We start from the raw sequence: 22,111 nt of genomic DNA, 5'->3' as shown, positions 1-22,111 counted from the left end.
TCAAATGTATTCAATAGTTCCAGAATACAGTGCCATTAAAATAAGAAACAGCATAGAAGAAAAAACATCTCCAGAATCAGCTCATTAACTCCACTTAAGATTCATATTTCAAATTCTGGTCCCAAAATTAGGTACTAATATCCCCTATACTTCCTTTAAATTTAGAAAAAGCTTGTTAATACATTCTCCCTAAATACAGAAAACACCTATGTACATTCCTCTCAAACTGTGTGGATTCATAGCTGCATCTTCCCTCTCACTGAACAGCATCTTGGTTAACATCTAGCTATAAGCTGCTCTCCACTCTCTCTGATATTCTTTGGTTGCTAATTGCACCAGCATGTTTAATACAAAAGAAAGTGCACTGATTCACTCTGGCAAGATCTTGCACTTTCAGTGGTGAAGGTGCCTATTTAGGCATTCAGGAAATGCCTGATAAAAGCTCAGGAAGTTAAATTCTTATGGGATGAGAAAAAGACTTTGAAGACATTTCTCAGATTTGAGCAAAATTCTGAAATCTAAGCTTTCTTACCTTTTTCTGACTTACGTCCCCAAATATAAAATGGAGATGTCACTACGTTTGTTTTACTTTTGCCAAATTGTATGCATTAAATATCATGAAGAGGACCATGAATGCAAGGCAATGTGAGTTGTATGGTTTAACTCAGATAGGGAAACAAGTCTCCCATCAATTTTCTTGCCTTCACAATTCTTCCCTTCCTCACAAATTGTATTGATTCATTCAGTCTGTATATATTTTCTGTTCTTATTTTTTCTTTTTTTTTTTCTTTTTTCTTTTTGACATTCCCACACAAATAGTAGTTTCTTCCCTCTTTCCTGCAATTTAATTTAAATGGTTTTCTCTTTTCCCATTTAGTGGTAATCATTCATCCAATAAAGTGCTGTACAACCATCCTCTCTACTTTACATTTAATATTTCTATATGTAGGAGATGCCTTGTCTATCAGAGGCTAAAACTATTTCAAGTTTATTATCTTTTATGATATATTTTATGTGAAAGTCTGTATGAATTTAAAGGGGGAAAAGGCTTTAAAATATGTATACTAATGAAAATCTAAGAAAAAAAAGTTTGCTAACTTATTAGATTTCTGAACAACTTTATCTAGGACCTAGCATGAAATGCATAAAATGTTAAAGTTATAAGCATTTGAAAGAAACAGCTGATGAAGCCTTCATAGCCACCATGATAGAGAGAAACTATATTGACTGAGTGTTATGCCATGAAACTGACAGCCCTGAACTTGTTGCTCAAATAATAAATTATAACACCTACATTTAGGAAAATAGAAATTATGAAGAATAATAGAATTATTATAGAATTTAGAATAGAATAATAATAGAATTTATGAAGAAAAGAAAAAAAGTTAAACTCATCTATCCGAGTTATCACAGCACCCACTTAAATATCTGCATCTTAAAAACATAACTTAAAAAATGAAGCACTTATTCTGTTTATAGTACTTTTCAGCTGTCAATTATACCCGAGCAACTGACAGTAAGACTGAATCTACAATGTGTATGTACATCATGCTCAGAAACCTGAAACACAGTTGCATAGGGTGAAAAAAAATCTCAGAAAAACAAAGACAATGTTATGTCAGATAGCACTGCTGACCTTTTCCTGTAGCAATATGTTTTAACTCACTATACCTGTAAGTTACTGGTAATGGATGAGAATGTCAGTCTAAGCAAGAGGGATCACAGATAGAGTGGTTTTATTATATTGTCAATAAAGTTTACTTGAGAAGATGTATAAAAACAGTAGTACTACAGGAATATTATAAATACACCTGGAAAATAGTTTTTCCTCATGGGACACGTGTATTTTATATGTTGTGGTATATAATAGATGACAGTTATCAGGTTCTTTATTTGGGGGAATACAGCAATCAGCATTAAATGGTATTTGTAAGTTTGTTTGGACATGAGTGAGAAAACAGAGACCCAAATGTCTATAGTAGCTGTAAAACTTGAAGTCTGGAACTTCAATATTTTTAAATGCAACAACTCAGATTCAAAAATATATTTCTCTTCATGTGGATATTTACATTTTAAAATGGATTTCCTTCTCCCTGTAAATTTGCTATGAAGATTTCATAGGTAGAAAATTCACAATATGTCATGACAAACAACTATATAATGATCATATTTCTGCTATAAGAAAAGTTATATGGAAGTTCTTGATATTGGGAAAGAAAGTATTAATTTATATAATGTATCTAGAACACAATATTATAAAAACTTGTGCTAATTGAGATTGTAAATATATATGGTTTTCTATAGTACTTGTTCTCACCTTCTTATTTTTTTTAGTTAAAAGTTTTCTGTAAGGTCAGCGTCATTGTTGAATCACTCAGAATTCATAGGTGAATGAGAGCACTGACACCTTTTTCGTTTCAGTTTTGCATTATTCTTCATATCTTCCTTCTACTTTGTACTTCAGATATTATGGGGCCCTCAAGCTAATATAACTAGTTATCATAATATTATACTAATGGTTGATACTTGGTATGTTAAGGAAGCAAATTTCATCAATACCCCCTTCTTATTTCTTCATACTATACAATCAATTTTTTTCTTTAGAGCTTCATAATAGTATATAGAAAAAAAATACACAAAATACATAGCTAAAAATGAAATAATTTTAGGATTAAAAGTTTATATTCACCCTTTTTATTTTCCATAATTTATTGCATTCTTTACTGCATTAAATCATTTTTTATTACTGACAACTTCAGTATTTTTTTGGCCCTGAGTTTTCCTTCATTTTTTTGAAATTTCTGGGAGATACAAATAATCAGGCATCATTTTTATTTCAAATCAAATGGAATGTTACCCATTATTCCTCTATTGTAAATACCTCAAATATCTTATTTTCAATGAAACCCTGAAGTTGCCAGTGTCTAAAATAAGTCCTGTCAAAAATGTGAAAAGGTAAGTTCCTTCCTAAACATTCAGAGTTATCTGCTAGTTCTAAATATACAATTCATACCAAAATAAACCAAATAATTTGTGATAGCTTATTAGTTCACGAAATACTAAGAACGCATAAAGTAAATTATCTTACTTCTTAGAAAAAGTGTTAGTCCTATTCTTTACGCTATGATTTTAATGCCAGACACAGTTTAAAAGCTATGTCAGTGACATGGAAAAGAGGTATCAATCGAAGAATATTTTCCAAGGTAATTGCAGACCATCTGAACTAGGTATCTAGATCAGCGAACCCTCAAACTCAGAAAGAACAAAACCCTTTCTTTTACATTCTTAAATGATACTTATGATAATGTAAGCATGCTCTGGTGACAAAAGACTGAAAATTAATGCAAACATTATTCACCAGAAAAAAAAAAAAAAAAAAAAAAAAAAAAAAAAAAAACTAGAGAGACAAAGATAAAACATTTAAAAATAAACACACTTCTGTGAGCTTTTTTTTCAATACTGACAAATCTCATTAGGGAAAATAGAATTCTCTGATCTCGTCCTTAATTGTTTATAACTCATCACATTAAATGTCAATTCTTCTACAAGACCTTATTTTGTTATAGCAGCATTTCAGACTGATTCTCTTTTATTTCCATGCCAAGTAATTGCTTTCCTAGAAAAAAGTTGGGGTATTTCCAAAGTTTTATCAACTGTTTTTGCTGAAAATCCAGGATTTTTTTGCAGTTGTTTCTCTTCACACCCTCTCCAGCCTCATTCATGGCAAGCTGACTTCATGGAAAGTGTCTATTTCATCAGAAACATGAACATGAAGAAAAGGCATGAAAGACACCAAGAAAAAGCATGAAATAAAACACTGGATATCATATGCAGCTGCTTCAGTCCCCATCCCCCCACTTTTTTTGTGAGGTTATGGCGTCTGGATTGTATTTTTGTTTGTGTGATATATGTGTGAAGATAACGGGATTTAAAATACACTAATACTCAGCAAGAGGAAAAAGAGTTTATCACAGCTTTTAGTCCATGAATCCAGCTGCTAGAAAAGTGGGTCCTAAGATCACTTCAAGTCCCTACAAAAATATTTCTAATGTCAATATTTATTTTTGAACAGAAATATTTTTTTTTGAGTGCAAAATCTTAAATAGCATCTAAAAACTTATTTTCTCAGCTTTTTCCCATTTAATAATCTTTGCTTTACTTCCAAGAGTAAAGCTAGGTTTGTCCCATTAAGCAAGGGTGGTAGACCCAAAAGACCTATCAAAGGTATTGACTGAACAAAATCTTTATATGTACCTTGATTATGAGAAGGTGACAAATTATGTTATCCTGACCCAAAGTGCAGTCATTGTTGCTATGTACTGACTGTGTCAGCAATGAGAAAAAAACAATATGTCATTGTGCTATAAATAAATAAATACATAAATAAATAAAAAAAACAGAGGATGCAACTTGATTATTCTTCAAACATAGTGTTGTTTTAACATCAGTAAAATAAATTTTTATTGTTCTTCAACCCTAAAAAGAGGCTTGAATTGAAACACAACTACACTCCCCTCCTCCCCCCCAAGACAATTAAGACAACAACAAAACAAAACTCAAAATAGCAAAGAAGAATAATTAGGTGCAGCCGCAATACATGAGATTCTTAGCTGAATCGTACTTACGTACTTCTGGAAGACTACTGTTGGTAGGGGAGGGAAGAATGAATTACCATCCTAAGAACAAAGCCTGTGTTTGCAGCCTGACATTACATTTTTTGACTCAGTTTTCCTCTTTTGATGAATTATTTGTGAGGAACAAGATAAAACCTATTTGAAAAACAAGCTCAGAGTGATCATAAAGTGTTTGTAGAGTGTAACAGGCTTTATAATACAGCTATTAGATAAAGTTATTTAGCATATTCTAGCTATTTTTATTTAAAAAATAAATAAGTTTTGATTTTGCATTACTTAGTGCAAAGCTGTTTTCACTATATCACATATACATATTTTGTACCATATAACACTCCTAGAATTCCAAACTCAGCTAGAGAAATGAAATAAGTTTACACTTTTAGGGAGAAAAAGTCTTTATCCAAGAACATATAATAAAATCATCCACAAAAAAAAAAAAAAAAAAAAAAAAAAAAAGATAAAAATCATAATAGCTAAATAGTGTAAAAAATACAGAACAATACCACTCATTGTTATGTTACATTTTGTTACACTTTACTCCTATAGAGCAGTGAAAGAAAGAAAAGATTATAATTGTTTATTGATCACAAGAGGATATCAAAACTGAAAGACTCAGTGTTCGCTGTATCGGAGTGTCTCACTGCAATTAAATTAGAAGAGTATTTTGTTTATTTTTCCTATGGTTTTGTTTATTTTCCACAGACCTATGAAATTCTAAGCATTAAGATATATTAAAATATTTATATAAAGATAATTCATCCTATCTGCTCTTTTGAACCATTCCTCAATTAGCCAGTAGAACATTGGTAAGGAACAGTTTTCAGTGACAAGTAATATGAAAGATTTTTTTATTTCCAGTTTGAAACTATGTTTATAAATTGTCAATGAATCCATGGGAATATACTATAGCATTCATTTCCCTTTTGACAGTGATACATGCAGTTCTCAGCTATTTGAAATAATCTTTTTTCAGCGCTAATATCAGTTTTAAATTTCAATTTAGAAATGTTATTTCTTTATTCTAGTGTTGCTATACATAAGCAGTTTTAGGTTTCAACTGTCACTTATCTCATGTTAATTAAGCATAAAATAATCAAACCTACTGAAGTAAAAAGGCTTCAAATAAGAGCCTGCTTGTTTATAAGATTATCTTAAAATATTCCCCTAATTAATATGAACATATTCAGTATTCCTTTTATGTTTCAAAGCAGAGCACTGTATTACTTTAGCCAATCAGTTCTTAATTTATTATCCATACACAACTGAAAAACGAGAATTGCAACACGTCATGTGGAGTTGTGCTCTGTGATGAGGTAGAAGAGGTGTTAATTGATTCTGACTGACACAAAATGTAAAGTGATTCAGATGTGCTGCTTTAGATAATCCCTGAGGCCACACAGATGAGGAAGAGCTTCCTTCAGTCAGCTGCTGCAGCACTGAGAATGTGAATATATTATGCAGGTACTTGCACTTTCAGAACAGCAAAATGTATGTCAGAAATACCAAACTAATTTTAGATGTAATTAAGAATGGATAAATGAATTTTTCTGAGTGCAATCATAGCAGCTGACAATGCTAGTTCTCCCAGTCTACAGCACCTGTACCCTTTCAGCCTCTTCACTCCCACTTAGATATTGTTGCCTCTTTAAGACTACACCTGCATTAGCAAGTAATTTCATACAAAGGGAACAGATTGGTGGATCAAAGCTATAGATGGTGAGGATCCTCATATGAAAAGAGCCTTAGGAAATATTAAGTCTAATTCCCTGACAATTCATCTTCATTTTCCCATGTTCAATGCTATCTAAAATAGCCGGTCCTGCTGGAACAATGTCTTTTCTTCCCCAACTGAAGGGCCCACTGTGAGCATCACACTGTCCTTTCATTTGTTTTCCTTGATGAAGGTATCAATTAGAGACTCTGCCAACATTTTATAAATCTCACATACAAAATGCTTCTGTTTTTGTTTGTGCTATTTTCTGAGTGACACAGTGGTGATAGCTGCCCATACCTCACAGGGATGCTTTCCTTGGGCTCCAGAGAAAGGTTACATTGTACCTTCATTTATATTTCACCTGGAGTTTCTATGACTTGATGAAATGACGGTATTTAAGTGTTCTAGCACCCTGTAATCCCTTTTTGCACATGTCTTCACTAACGACAACAACAAATAACTTAAACCACTTAAAGCACTTAATAAGCTAAACAGTAGCTAAGTATACCTTGTTTTCTCAAGAGTTATGGATAGCTGCACTATGTGCTTTATGCATAAACTACTAGTTACGTAGTCCTATACGATGTGTATACTACGTATGCTATACTATCCATTCTCCATACTTACATGTTTCTTTTCCTTCCACATTTTTCCTTGATTGACTCAGAACTTAAAACACAAATGCAGCTCCTGTGCTACTGAACACCTCTCTGTCCTTGTTCTCTCCCAGTTGCCTGTTTCCAGGTACAGATGATAAGCATACAAAACAAATACAATAACTTGACTTGTTTCTAGGATTTTCCAAGTGGCCCTGATCTCTTTGTATGCATTGTGATACAAGGAATCCACTAAAAAAAATATTTGCATTCTAGATTTTTTCTTCTCTCACAAGAAATGTCATGTAGACATTTCAACTTTATAATAAAGCAGAAATCAGGAAATATGGTACCGATAAGGACTTTATATTTTCTAATGAGATAGAAAGAGTTTGAGCAATATGACAGATTGTTAGACTGGTTTATCTCAGTTTGCCTATCGTATCTTGTTAGAAAAGTGAATGGGTTATACAGACCTTTAGAAGAGAGACTGCTTTCCTGGTAAAGAGCTGAGTGTGGGAGAGAAGGATCCAAAGGATCTACAGGAGCAACCTCTGAAATAGGACCATTGAGAGTCAAACACAAGTAGAGAGTATGGTGGGGACATATATGTGGGAACAGCCACAGCCAGCTTTTATAGGGGATGGACAAAGATCCCAGAAGCAACTGGCCAAACTCTTGCAATTCAAAAAGGCAGTAAGAACCCTTGCCTGGAACCAAAGATAGTTCTGACTTATTTGGTTAAAATGTTAAGTATGGTAGTTTTCATTTTAATTCATCTTGAACTTTTTAATATAGGTAATAGATTGCATGCCTTCTTTTGGTTAGTATCTATAGTGAAAAGTTCTCAACAGATTCACTGCTGCATCCATCACAGTAAAGTGAATATATAACATGAAATGAAGATGTTTTCTGATCTTTGTTATATAACTTCCAGCAAATTTTGTTTTGTTTTGTTTTGTTTTGTTTTGTTTTGTTTTGTTTGGGGGATCTCATATCATAGAAGATATCCAAACATCAAGGGAAAATAAATTATTATCTTGCCACCGGGGCAAGAATAAGCTTAAATTCTTTTCTCAACTGAGAATAGCCCTTTGAAAAGCAAGGTTGGATATATATAAACACATGTCGCAGACTCAAGAAATTACTATCACAAATGTAGACATTTATGTGCAATGTATTTCTATTACATATATAATCAGATTTATAGCTATACTGTTCACAAATAGTCAACTGGGCAATTATTGTCTCAGATATCCATGCCTGCAAATGTACCTAGAATTTTGTAGAGCACATGTAATTCAAAAATAAATTCTAAAAAGAACCAAAGGCAAGAATTTTTTGGTAATAACATACTTCTATTCTCACAACTGATATCAGAACATGTGGTCTGGGGCCAGACTATTTGTTCACATGCCTTCTAAAAAAGAGCTTGGAGGAAAAAAAAAAAAAAAAAAAAAAAAAGTATGAATTGGCCTAGTTGGTGACATTCTCCATTAAAAATAAATAAATAAATAAATAAATAAAAGTTTATTTAATAGTTTCTGTGTTTCATAGAACTCAAATCAAACCGTGGCAGTAAAAGTTACTTAAATAAAAAAGAAAAGGATTGCAAAACTGTCAAGTTTTCACTGATACAGGACATTTAACAAACTTTATTTCTAATATTTTCATTGTAAAGAAAGACATCATAATGTAAATACTATTAGGTAACATATACTTACCCATTACTCCTCCTGAGTTGCCTCAGACTGCAGAGATTGATGTACTCATAAAAGTGAACTTGAATAAGCTTGGAAATTCAGTACTAAGTAGTTCTTTTATTAGGCGAGACTAAGGAAAAAGGAAATTTGTGAAAAGCTGTCAATTCCTCAAAGAAATAATATTGAGCAGAAAGTAGGAAAAAAAATATAGAAAAGTTAGTAAGAAATCAGCTTGGCTAAACTATGAGTTCTCCATTGGCCTTAAATAAAAGAAGGAAATATTCAGAAACTGAAAATTAAGACAGATTACTGATTACAAAAAATGAAGCCTATGCATGGAAGAAAAATAATAATAATAATAATAAAAAAAAAAAAAAAAAACTAAAAGGTCAAGACACAAATGAGATGCAATTAGCAAAAGGCATTAGAATGACAAGAAATCACTTTCTAAATAAAGAGGAAGACCAAAGAAAGAATTGTTCTGCTCTTAATCAAGAAGAAAAGTTGTGCACAGATAACACAAAGAAGGCTGCAGCTTTTAATGACATTTTTTGCATGAGTCTGCAGTAAAAACATCCATTACGGAGAAGTGCCTAGCATAATTAATACCAGCAACAAAAAGGGAAGATCTCATCATGGAATAGGAAAGACATAAGTTGCAGAGTACTTAGATGAGTTAAATCTATGTGATCTGATGAACTTCATCCTACGATACTGGTTGATGCAATCAAAGAACTCTTAGTGATTATCTTTGAGAACTCTTGGAAAAATAGCTACTGTATTAAACAGTTTGAAAGAAACTGTATATAGCAGAAAAAGAGGATCTGGAGAAGTTTGATTTTATTCCTCTCTCTATATATATATAAATATATATATATGTTTAGAGCAAACTACTTGTAAAAAGGGTGAACAAGAAAAATGAGAGTCAATGTACATTTGTCAGGAACAAATTCTATCAAAGCATTGCTTTCATTTTCTGACCAGGAAATAGGCTTTTGAATAGGCAAGTATTAATAGATGTCACATGTAAGCTACAAAGCAAGGAGAAAGCAGTGCTACACAGGCCAATTCTGGAGTTTACAGTGTTATATTACTCATAAAAGCTTGAAAAACAGGAATACATGCATATATGATTTAGCTGCTATGCAACAGGAAGCTAAATGTGAGGTACATGTATTACTTAAGAGCTACGTTACATATCCAGTAGAATCCTCACATCTGTGTGACAAAGTGAGAAACCAAATCAAGCATCTGAGTATAGACAAGAATCAAACTAGGATACACTTAGTCTGACTTACATCAGTCAAAGAATATATATCACACAATGAAGAAACAAAAATTTGTCCATGCCATGTAGGATGGTCAGAGGTAAAGGAAGATTGTATTGCCTGACATTAATAAAAATTGACTTTGTGTTGGTGGATGGATAATGAACTAAGAAATTCACACAAGTGAAATGACAATAACTAGGAGGAGAATACATGATAACATAATAGGAATAACCAAATATTTCAAAAGGGAAATTAAATTTAGCCAGGAAAACTGTTTCCTGAAAGGAGTATATTGGAAATAGATTTTGAAACAGGCAGGCCAACATCTAAACAATAACACCATTGGTAGTTGAAAATGTCCAAGAGCCTAGAGGTGGAGTGCATGAGCTTCCAAAGTACCTGGGTGGCCCAGATGTCACTGGCACTGAACAGTCAGTGATATTTATTAGCCTCAAATTCAGAAAAGAACAGAAAACTTAAGACATCATGATGACTTTAGATGCTATCTCATATGACATCCACATAAGGAAACCACAGAAAAAGAGTAAAGAGAGAACTACTCTAATATTCAAACCTGACTGGATAATTTTACTGGAGAAGAGCTGGTCCACCGATAAAAGGGTGCCTACCTTGACTCTGATTCATTTCTGGGTTATCATTATATACCTGGATCCTAGAATGAACAGGAATACAGAAATAAGAGCAGATTAGATAGTCGAAGTACAAAATACAGGTATAACCACCTGTACTGATGAATAGAACACATTAAGAATGCACAGTTCTTAAAGGAAAACAAACAAACAAAACAAAACAAAACAAAACAAAACAAAACAAAAAGCAGGGATTAATCAGCTATTAGCTCTTATTCCTGGCTTTTAAAATACAGACAGAATGAAAATTTATAGGATTTATATGCAGTGCTGTCTCTCACAGCCTGCTGCATCCTTGCTTCCAGCCCAGCCAGTGAGTAAATCACAACAAATCATGCCTAACCACCTGTGCTCCCTCTCCAACATCTCTGAAACTTTCCTGTCTGCTCCCTGTTCTCAGCAGCTCAGGTTCTCCACTCTCAGACTCCTACAGACTTCAAGTGACTTTCTCACTCCCTTCTACTTGCATACAGTTTCCATGAGCATGCCAGACTCAGCTGCTCCCTGGGAAGTAGGTCTCTTCAGTTGCCAGATATGTATCTGAGTTAATCCTTCTCCTGCAAGGCACATAACATGCAAAATAAGAAGACACAAAGATACCATCTGTCCTATTCCTGTAAGTATTCATCAGAAATAATCTGTTCTCCATTGCAGATATGGAGATGGAATAATAATCTTAAAGTTTCAACAAGAAGGATTCAGGTTAGAGACAAGGCATTGGAACAGATTGTTAGGGAAAACTGGAGGCTTTCTCATCAAAAATACTTTTAAAAAGTGTTAGCCATTCATCTATCAGCAATGACATCAGTATAGTTTCCCCACAGAATATAAGCATAGGCAATAAGATCCCCTCTATTCTTTTAATCCAAACTTTATTCAAATGTATTTTGATATTGTATGACTTATCACATTGTTGATTTCAATGGATGTTAAAACTGGAGTGCAATTTTGTGTATTTATCATTGCTGGGTGAACTTGAAAATCACACAAATTTGGGAGTGACCTGTAAGTATACAAGCAAGAAAATAACTTTAACAGAACTGTTAAGTCCATATATGCGTGGAAATTTAGTATGTTGCTGGGCACACCTGCATGGCCTAGCTGTATGGACACTTCGGGATTTTTCACCTGCCTTGATGGAGGACTAGAAGTGAATGGGATGAAATTGTATCCCATTGTATTTACAGCTGTTTGCCACTTGCACAATTTGAATATGTTTGGAAACAACTTGAAAAGAGACCCTTGCATGGGTGCACAAAACAAACGTAAGGTTCATTAAAATTCATATTGCATTTGCAGGTCTCGCCCAGGACAAGAGAGGGAACTGTGACCCGTGCAGGGCTGCAAGGAAGTTTTCTGAGAAGACTATGAAATGGAATAATATTTTGGTAAACTGGTATTTATTTTTTTTTATGTGAACATGGGCCCAGTCTTACAGGGTAGATACAGATGTCACACTGACAGAATTACAAGAGGAAGGAAATAGCTACAGCAAATTAGGCAGCACACATAAATGAATCTTTCCCCATCTCTCTCTGTTGTTCTTGAGTTCTTTCTCTGCTGTACAGAAGTGTTAAGCACTAAAATCCTCTTCTGTGTGATTTTCTTGAAGTGGGGCTAAAATTACATTTGACAATTTTAGGAGGTCATGGGACCACTCAGAAGCTCCCTTTAAATAGCAAATAAGTCAGGACATAGGCATGACCATCTCTGCTTTGGACTTTAATTCTGCTGCTAAATTTTCTTCAGATCGATACTGACTCTCAGTCCATTTGTAAAACAGTAGATAAGCAGGTTCCTTATATCTCGATGTCTGTCACACATCTTATAATCTGTTGTTTCCTAGTATATGATTCCAGTAGAAGATACAGGTTCTATTTATACATCAATTTATCTAACCCTTGCTTCCACAGATGTCACTGAGAAAAAGGCAAGAGCAATGTTATAAATAATTTCTCTGTAGTAAAGTCCAGGAAATGATTTTTCAGAGCAGGGAATGGGCAGTTTTGTGTTCTTTAAATCTTTCCAAAAGATTCATTAGGACATATGTTTAAATGTGAGGCTGTACTTCAGTCTTTTTGTTTCCTATATTAAAATTCTTAAAAGTTGTTTTTTTCCAAATATACTTGATTCTGGAAAAAATATTATATCTCAAACTTATACAACTGAGAAATGCCTATAGTTTCCTCAGCCACCCAGTGTGAAATAAATAAATAAATAAAATTTTTAATAGAAGTCACTAAATGCAAACTGGGTTCTCAGCAGGACTACTTCATACACGATTCAATGGACTTTCTGGATTAGAAGGGTATTCAGGTGTTCAGGTGCCTATTCCTTTATGAACTAAATTCTCACGTGTTTTTTGAGCTTTTAATGCTTGAAAATTCTCAGGACATTGCCCCTAGGAAAGAGTAGAGAGCAGCTTCAGGGTAGGTATTTCTGGTTTACACCAATCACTACCACCCTGTAATATAACGCACCACAACCTGGTGTGAATATAATTCACACAACCTGGGGGTCACTCCTTCCTAACTGTCAAGCAGGAGTTCACCATGCAGGGATAGAAAGCTAGTTTTAGGCTATGTAGGTTATTCTTGCAGATATAAGGCTGGTCCCTCCAGCCTTATATTTTAATGACATAACCTTTTGATGGATAGAAAATAGGTGTGCTGAGCCACATGGCAGGAAGAACTGCATATCACATGATATGTGCACTCTTCAGACAGATCTTTGAATTTTCAAGCTCTGCTTATATACCCAACAGCATTTCTTCTGTGCTACCATCTTAGGTAATACCACAAATAAAATTCTGATTTACTATTTTTAATGAAGAGATGGTAATTAGGATTCACAGTTAGATATCAGTTCACAGTGAAGCCCACACGCAAGACAAAGGCAATTCTGCTGTACTCTGGGAGAAAAAGTACATTTCAGCAGGTCCTTCTCTGTAACACTGTGAAAAACCTCAGCAGACTGGCATGACCACAATGAGGAGAAGGAGAAATGTCAAAGCTTTGTTCATTTCTCTGTAGTATCCACAAAAGCAGAAGAAAAAATAGAGCAGTTCCTAGAAAGGCCTTCCCTCTGTCTGAAGAGAAGACCTCTAAGTAAATTAGACAGGTACGAGACATAGGAGCAATTCCTTTCATCCCATTTACTTACATCCAGCACTAATGCATAGGATTAACCAGTCTTTCACAAAACTAACAAACATTGCATACTACTGTCTTAACTTACATTTGGACTGGAAATTGTTCACAATTTAAAGCATATTAGAATTTTTCAACAATTTAAAGATAATACTGAGACACAAACGAAAGTTATTTTTCATTATTTATAATAGATCAATATTTATGTTTTTGTGTGTGTGTTTTTTTTTTTTTTTAATAATCCTTTTTTTGTCCAGATGCTGAAATAGATATTTCAAAGGGCCACATCCTGAGACAGAACAGACATTTTGCTGAATTCACCCCAACATAATTTTTCAGATCAGAGGCTATTGTTAAACACAAAGTTAGGCTTGCCATTCTTCACATTCTCTGATGATTTATGGATAAAAGCATCACTTGTTTGGATCTCTTCTAAGACAGAATAGCTTTAAAGGACTTTCACAGAGGTTACTTTGTGAAACTGGAAGCCTCCCAAGATGCCTGATCTTGACTAATGGCCAAGATGAAGCTGTGCTTGAATTTCAAATGACTACACAGCCTCCTTCTCAGCCTGCTTTAAGGGTCCACTCATGTAGTCTCTTTGCCCACAGAGTTCCCATCGATCTTAAAGAAATGACACATGTAAGGAACTTAGATATTTTTTCCTGGATATACACAGGACCATTTCTCCTACTCCTACACAGTGTACCCTGTGAATAAGCACAACACATTAGCAATGCAGTGTTAAAGAAGTCTTTACCAAGTCATTTTCTTGTCTCAGATTGGAACATTTCCTCTTGCTCCATACAAAGATAACAAAGTAACAAGAAGCAAAGTGATGTCATATGATTTGCAGAGATTAATGGTATGATTGTTCTAAAATTATCCTACAGAATCTCTTATCATATTAGAATTTCATTGGTAAGGTTTCTGAAGAAAATCCCGTGGAGTTCTTCTATTTGATTCTTTTCATTATTATGATCCAAACTAGTATGTATTTGGATAAAACCAGATATCATGGGCACACCGTTATTAGTGGTTAAGTGTATCAAATGAATTATTCACTAGGAATATTTGCTCAAACCTAGTAAATATAACAGGAAACCGCTCCTTAAATCCTGCACCTTAGATCATATAAGTTATTTCTCCGAATAAAAAGAAGACATGGAAATAAAGAGAACACAGTAAGATGAAATAAAACTAAAGACATTGAAATGATGATTTATCAGAAAGACAAAGAAAAAATATACTTGTTATGTTGTGGTTATATGAAGAAATAATTCTTTAATATATTCTAGTTATGAACAAAATAATGGGTTAACAGTTGAATAAGAGCCAAATTCTATCAAAATTATCAGATGATAATGACTTTCCATTGGGCTTACAGTACTTAATTTGGAATCTGTTTATCTAGAAATTTATCTCACACTTCCAGGAATAATAATTGTGCTGGTGGAAGGAATGAGGCTGTTTAAGCTCCTTCACATTCTTGAGAGTTGAGGTTTTCTTTTTTTTTTTTTCTTCATCTGAGGGTGCTACAATAAGTCCATAGTCATTTGTAGACAATAAAATTTGGTGTCACATGAGTACAGAAATATGTAAGTTTAACCAGACCCACGTAATATCTTAGTTCTAAATTCTGTCTGCTAATTACGTGCAAAAATTCTGTGTTGCAGAAGCTTTACTGATTTTACTGTAAAGCTACAGTGATAACCAATGACACAAACTAAAGACTTGTATTGCAGGAGAAACTAATGCTAATAACTGAGAGGTGTTTGATTTTTCCCCTAAAAAGATGACTAATATTAACAGCAGAGCATTTGCTGTTATAGCAGAGGATCTAATTATCTTTGATATTTTATATCTATTTATATCTATCTATCTATCTAGGTTATATCTATAATTTTAGCATTTTTAGAACAACATATAGTTTTATAAGATCCACAGGTTAAATTCCTCTGAAATATTCCTTTCCTACTGAAGACCAAAAAAAAAAAAAAAAAGACATTTAAAAGAGAGAGAAAATCTAAGTATGAATATGAGAGACAGATCACGAGAGATCACTGAATGCCTTCTTTGGAGTTATTTCTATTTTTATGTTTCATATTCAATGCCAGAGTAGCTTGGATCTTATATCCAAGAATATGTTACACTGTTTAGTCTTGCATTTTAAAACAAGCATTGCCCTGATTTATAAAATAGGAGATCACAGGGAATAATTACATTTAAAAATGTCTTTTATGGTATGTGCAGGACTTTGTTCTGAGGAGGAATTTCTTGATATGCAACCTAATACTTACAAAACAGTTATAAAACTGTTTGTGTCAACCTTGGATGATGATGTGATCTTGCTCTGTGTAAAACTCTCAAAGGTTCTCTCAAACGTACAGCCTCAGATTGTACACTATACTCTTAACATTGTTCTGTCTTAAAGTAAATGTTTTGAATGTTTTGAGTTTCGGCATTGTTAAGTCAAAAATTATGTGAAAATTCTCAGTGTTTTTGCAACACTGCAGAAAAAAAAAAAAAAAAAAAAAAAGATGAATCATAAGCTAATGATGGGAAAAATATTTTTTAACTGAACAAATATTTTGGAGCCTAACAATAGGGACCTGTAATGGGAAAAAAAAAGGCTGCACATGCTATAAAGGTGGAAAGAGTATTAAGTAGAAGAAAACCTTCTACCTAGCTTTAATTCAGATTATCAAAAATCATGAAACTTCATCAACAAATTACAGTATTTTCATGACTCAGTGTTCCAACTAAGGACTGAAGGAGTTTGGTACTGCAGAAAATTAACTAGTTCATAGTCTAGTGGTAGCCTTATGAAAAGCAGCAACAGAGACGGCTTCCTTTTTTGCTATGTGAGGGATGAGTTGCTAAAAAACAATACAGGTTTTCTTCAAAGCAATATGAGCAGATAGGAGAGCTAATATCACATATGGGTATAACAAGAGTCCTGAAATCAGCCAGTGCATCTATTATCTGGTAAAAATAGAGCAGTATAACATTAATTGATTTCTTGAGATGTGATGAAGGGACTCTGCTGTCTCATGACACCTAACTTGTCAGAATCTATGTATGTGCTTTCAGAAACAGGAACAGAATATGGCAAGGTTAGTTTCTAGAAGATGGGTTATCTGGAAGCTGGAAACAGAAGGTGGATTCTGATAGGTTCTGTTCAGATAAGAGGTTACGTGTGGAAACAGATCATTAGTGTTGAAGGCAATATTTTTAACATCCAGACAAAAACCTCTTACTAGCTTAGTGATTCATAGAACAAGGGTTGCAATTGCAAGGATGGGGAGGGAACCACAATTTTAGAGTAGTGGATCTCTTCCCCCCTTAACTAGAGGTAGTAAATCCACATTCCTCATTAGTCAACAGACATTCAGTTTCATTAATGGCTCTCTGTTACTATAATAAACAATTCAGTCAAAGATTTTTCCCACTGGAACAATAAAGCAGAATATTATAGGAAAGAACAAAAACACAAACTGTAACTCCTCAGTGAATGTTAAAGAGAAAGGTTATGCAGAAACACAAAATCTGATAAACGCATCAAATGTGCTAACATCCTAACATGGGATTTGCTGCCCAGTCTTCATTTACCTTACCTTTTCCCTCTGTTTCACACACATGAGTTGACTGAAGTTTTTAATTGATGGAAATGCCTGAAGAAGCAGTACATAATGTTGCTCCAGCTATATGAAAGAATGTCTCAGAAGACAAAGCCAGCATTAATATGTGGTACATATAAATCAAGAATAACGATATCCAAACTCTTCAGAAGGGGACTAGCAATCTTAATAGCACTGGACATGTCCTTAAGGCGACATAAACTATACAAATCATAACTTTTCATTACTGAAGTATTTCCTCCCAAGGGCATCATAAAAGAAAGTTTATCACATTTACTTAGAGGGATGCAGAGGGAGACTGTTCCAAAATCTAATTTCTTTATAAAATGTACTTGATAAATAGTAATTTTTAAATCTTCCAAGCTGTCAATCCACACTGATTTTGTTTTCATAAAGGACTTAAGAGGGTTTGAATATTCCTTGAACTAATAGCTCCTTTAAGGTCTTTGGTGATTGAGCAGTGAATTTAACCAACTCCCAGTGATCTAAATGATGAACAATCTCTAGGACACCTGAGGCACGTGAACTTTCCCTCACTGCATGCCAGGTCTGATGTACAGCATCATCACTTCTGTGAAGTGAAATCCAGCTGCCAAGAGGCTACTCTGTAATTACTTGAAGTTCTGTAAAATAGTGGCTACTATTGCCTGTACAGATCTGGTAACTTTTGGCTGCTCATTTGTAGTCTTAGACTGTTCACAGAATTCTTGGCCATGTGGCAATTGTACAGGAAAAGAAAAAAAAAAAAAAAAAAAAAGCAAAAGTGTTTCAGGTTTCAGCTGCATTTTTTGTGGTTTTAATTAACAGATTTTTGTTAAGCATTTCAATGTTTGTAAATATTGGTTATCATCACTGTGTATTTCTTTCAAAATATTTTTTCAGCTCAAGTGAGCTAACTTGAATCCTTCACCAATGTTCTTTAATGCTGTAAAACAATGAAAAGTGTTATTTTCATTGACTAAAATTTAGACGATATTTTTATTTTATCTTGAAGAATCAAAAAGGAAAAAAAAAAAAAAGATGAAATTACTTTCCAGACAAAAAGATTAAATTATACCAATGGAGCTTCTCATCAATTACAAACAATAAAATAAAACTCCCCTTTCTTTGCACAGACTAATGCATAAATAAATAAGAATAAAAATAAATCTTTATTTGGTCACAACTACAGATTCCCTCAAATCTAGATTGAGGAATTTAAAAATCCAGTTTAAAATTATGAAAGATTTATACTGATCTTCTCTGGTACCATGGTACTATATGTACTTTTTCAAATAGTAAAAATCAACAGTATGATATTTTAAGTTCAATGTATGAAAACCAACAGAATTGTTCACAGAACTTCCATGAAAGCAGAGTGACATACTGTGGGTGGTAGGAACTATAAGTATTTGCTGACTTCTAGAACTGTTTTTTCTGCTGAAGGAACTGAGCATGGAAATCTAAAAGGATTTATTGAAACACCCCCAGCTCACATATTTATGTAACATAAGTTTATTGATTTCATAAGAATTTCATAAAAAGGTGTCAAATATATTTTCATGTATGCATGTGACAAATGATCCAATATCTTTATTCTAGGAAGCTCATTCTAGGAAGCCCAAGCTCTCTTTAAATTTTCGCTGTATTTGTCAGCTTTAATTTAATTTAATTTAATTTAGTTTAAACACCGATATTCTGTCTCCCCATTACTGACCACCCTAAATGTTTCATTTATCTTTGTCTATGGGTTAATAAATTGCTGAAAGGAAACCACAACTAGTATAGAGTGTATGCAAATTAGTTATCTATAAGTTTTGTATGCTTTTAACTTCATTCCTTGATATTTCAGGAAACTGTGATCCAGGGAATGCCTTAAGATGTGCTGCATTTCTCCTGTGTCCCAATGTAATCCTGAAACCTTTGGTGCTTAAATTTAAGTGAGAGCAGTGGTCCTTGGGTGCCCAGTAAAGCAGACACTTTGCAAAGCCATTTGTAAAAAAAGATTCCTCATGCTGGTAACTATCAGGGTTGGATTCAGTGACCTAGAGGGTGCTTGTCAATCCCTCAGCTAAACAGAGACACTGCGGTGTATTTTTCAAGATAATAAAGTGTGAAATGTTCATCATATGAATTAAAAAACTATCAGCTATTTTAATTTTACAGTTCATATTCTGTGACATGGAGTTCAGAAATCCATGGCAATGCTAACTTGGAACATAAAATGTCATATTAAAAAGTACTTCTTTCTTTCATAGTTCAACCAAGAAAGGAACCATGTACACTAACTTAAATCCCTTCCCAACAGTTTACATTTTTTTCATCTGTTTTAGCTTCCTCAATATTTTTCGCCTGTAGAAAAAAATCAGTTCTCTTAGGTGTTTGAAAACACAAATAGGAAAGCATTATTTATTTATTTATTATGTTATTATTACAATATTTTCTTAGTAAATAGTTTAAATATTTCCAGTGAAGAGAGCGCTTTTAGCAATACACAGGAATATAACAGGAAGAAACAGATTTAAAAGTGGAAGACAAGACTAAAATATGGACAAATAATTTGAATTGTATATCATTATGCAAAGATTCAGATCTTTTTGTTGTTGTTGTCATTTTTTTCCTTTTATTTAAGACAGTATAGCTACTTAACTTCCGTGTAGGCTGGTGTATATTTAGGTATTTGGAATACAGTCACTGGTGCATAGGAGAAGCACAGAATGGGGTTGAATAAAAAAATGCCTTAAGGCTAGCATTTTTCAAAAGTACATGTTTCTCCCTTAATAAAGGCCTTCCTGATAGACAACCACTCGATGTTTTGCCAATGTGACTTCGGGATAACTAGGTTCAAGTAAATCATACCTTCAAGAACAGTAAGGCTGAAAGTCCACATTTGTTTATGCAAAACCACTTCCATACTCCTTGTACATTGCCAGAAAAACTAAACAACTAACTGAGAAGACTTGTCAGTGCAAAAGACCACCCTGTGTGTTTAATGGTTTTGTTTTTTCTGAATTCTATAAACCTGTAGAAAGGTTTGAACAGATGTTCATTTCTGAACATCTGAACACCTGTTCATTTCTGCATGGGTTTTCTTCTGTGAATTGGCTTTTCTACAGGCCTGAAAACAGAGCTGATATTCAAGATGCCCTGACTCCTAGTTTTGGCTCTTGCAGACTGAATACCTTTGAGTAGGCTTGTTGAATTACAGTGTTTAAAACAGGGCTCATTATTTTCACAGAAACATTATGGACACTACTAGTGCTTATAACTACACTTTGAAGGCACATGATGCTGTAAATTTGAGTTATTGCTGCCTAACGCTTCTTATATTTCTAGCTATTACACTTGCATTATATGTCTGCATACGTCTGTAGCTGGCTTGTCATACTTATTTAATGCATAAGCACAACAAATATGTTCTACCATCAGCTCAGACATAAATAGTTGCATACTTTCACGGTTTTTAATCTGTTTGAAATTACAGGGATCATTATTATCATGTAATTACATTTAGCATTCTGGTTAGGCTGCATTACATTTCATTCTGAACTTCCTTACTTGGTTCACTCCAATATAAGTATGGGCTGCTGTTGAGAGGACTGGTCTTGTACCAAGATTGTTGGAGAGAAGTCGGTTTCCTAAGCTGAGTAGCTGTATAAATTGCTGTTGCTCAGACACAGAAATGCCAGAAATGCCAGCCTAGAGGAAGAAGAAAGGTGTTTTGTTTTTTTTTTTGATAAAATTCAAATTTATGTAGAAATTAAATAGATGCTCTTAGTGTAATCCCTCCTACAATTAAATAGTGGGGCACATTCCAAAACTGACCAGACCAACTTACATTACTCTGTCTTCATATTTGTATCTTCATATTTTAAAAAATCTTGAAATTTCTAGTGCCTGTTGATATTATAGTGTTTTTTTTTTTTTTTTCTGTCTGTGTACTATGTGTATATGATTACTGCATTGAATGAAGGAATGTCACATTTATGTATATACCTTTTCTGGTATATTTGCAACCTTAATGACTGTATTGTCACATGTTTGTTTGTGCTTCTTCCCATACATGTGTAAATATAAATTTTGTACCTTTCCTGACTATACTTCTGTGGTATTCATTGATCATTCCATGCAAAAGCTTTAAGAGAGATTTGTTTGACTGTGTAACCTGTTACAAAAGCTGTGCAAAACATAGGATCTGTATAGACTCTCTAGGGAGTTTCACAATTAAAAGCACAGTCCCCATGTCACATCTTACCTTCATACAAAAAAAAAAAAAAAAAGCTTATTACCACTTAATAACAGTATCACTTACAGAAATCTAACATTACTACAGCATACACTTTCAACTACTTAAAACCAACACATTAAATAAACTAATGATTTTCAATTAATCGTAAAAGTGCCCCATGCTGTTAATTGGACCAGTTAATTTAGCACAATGCCATCAGGCAAGTACCTGTTACACATGCCATTTCACATACTCAAAGTGCCATTGCTGAAGAAATTGTTTAATTTATATCACCTCTCATAGCAATTCAAAAGCAATTTCCTGAAGTATTTTATTTCTGGAACTTAAGAGAGTTCAAGATTGCTGTTATCTCTCCCAAATCCAGGTACTTTACAATAAAAGAATACTTACTGTTAGAGTTCTTCAGGTTTTCTGTTTTGGCTTTTTCCTTTAGAGGGATTTTGGGTTATTATTATTTATTTAAATAGGAAAGGATAATATAATAATTAACCTTTAAAAAAGCTAATTTTATTGTTTTTTGTTTGT

At 33.6% G+C, this 22,111-nt stretch overlaps 2 long non-coding RNA genes across 3 annotated transcripts; one reads left to right on the top strand and one right to left on the bottom strand.

The window, feature by feature from the left end:
- Positions 1-1,427: 1,427 nt before the first annotated feature.
- Positions 1,428-10,770, bottom strand: LOC137851747 (uncharacterized). Of its 2 annotated transcripts, XR_011093424.1 has the most exons (5): positions 10,585-10,770; positions 8,669-8,777; positions 7,421-7,498; positions 4,255-4,323; positions 1,428-3,747 (listed from the first exon to the last, which is right to left on the bottom strand). It is a non-coding gene; the product is annotated as an uncharacterized lncRNA (long non-coding RNA). The 2 variants fall into 2 exon arrangements; XR_011093423.1 differs by lacking the exons at positions 8,669-8,777; positions 10,585-10,770 and having other exon boundaries at positions 7,421-7,541.
- A 169-nt stretch (positions 10,771-10,939) lies between these two features.
- LOC137851746 (uncharacterized) lies at positions 10,940-21,422 on the top strand. The gene is made up of 3 exons (XR_011093422.1): positions 10,940-11,184; positions 11,868-11,956; positions 19,190-21,422. It is a non-coding gene; the product is annotated as an uncharacterized lncRNA (long non-coding RNA).
- Positions 21,423-22,111: the final 689 nt, after the last annotated feature.

Source organism: Anas acuta, chromosome 2, assembly GCF_963932015.1.
Source record: "Anas acuta chromosome 2, bAnaAcu1.1, whole genome shotgun sequence".
Classification (NCBI taxonomy): domain Eukaryota; kingdom Metazoa; phylum Chordata; class Aves; order Anseriformes; family Anatidae; genus Anas; species Anas acuta.
This window is presented reverse-complemented; position numbering and strand designations above follow the sequence as displayed.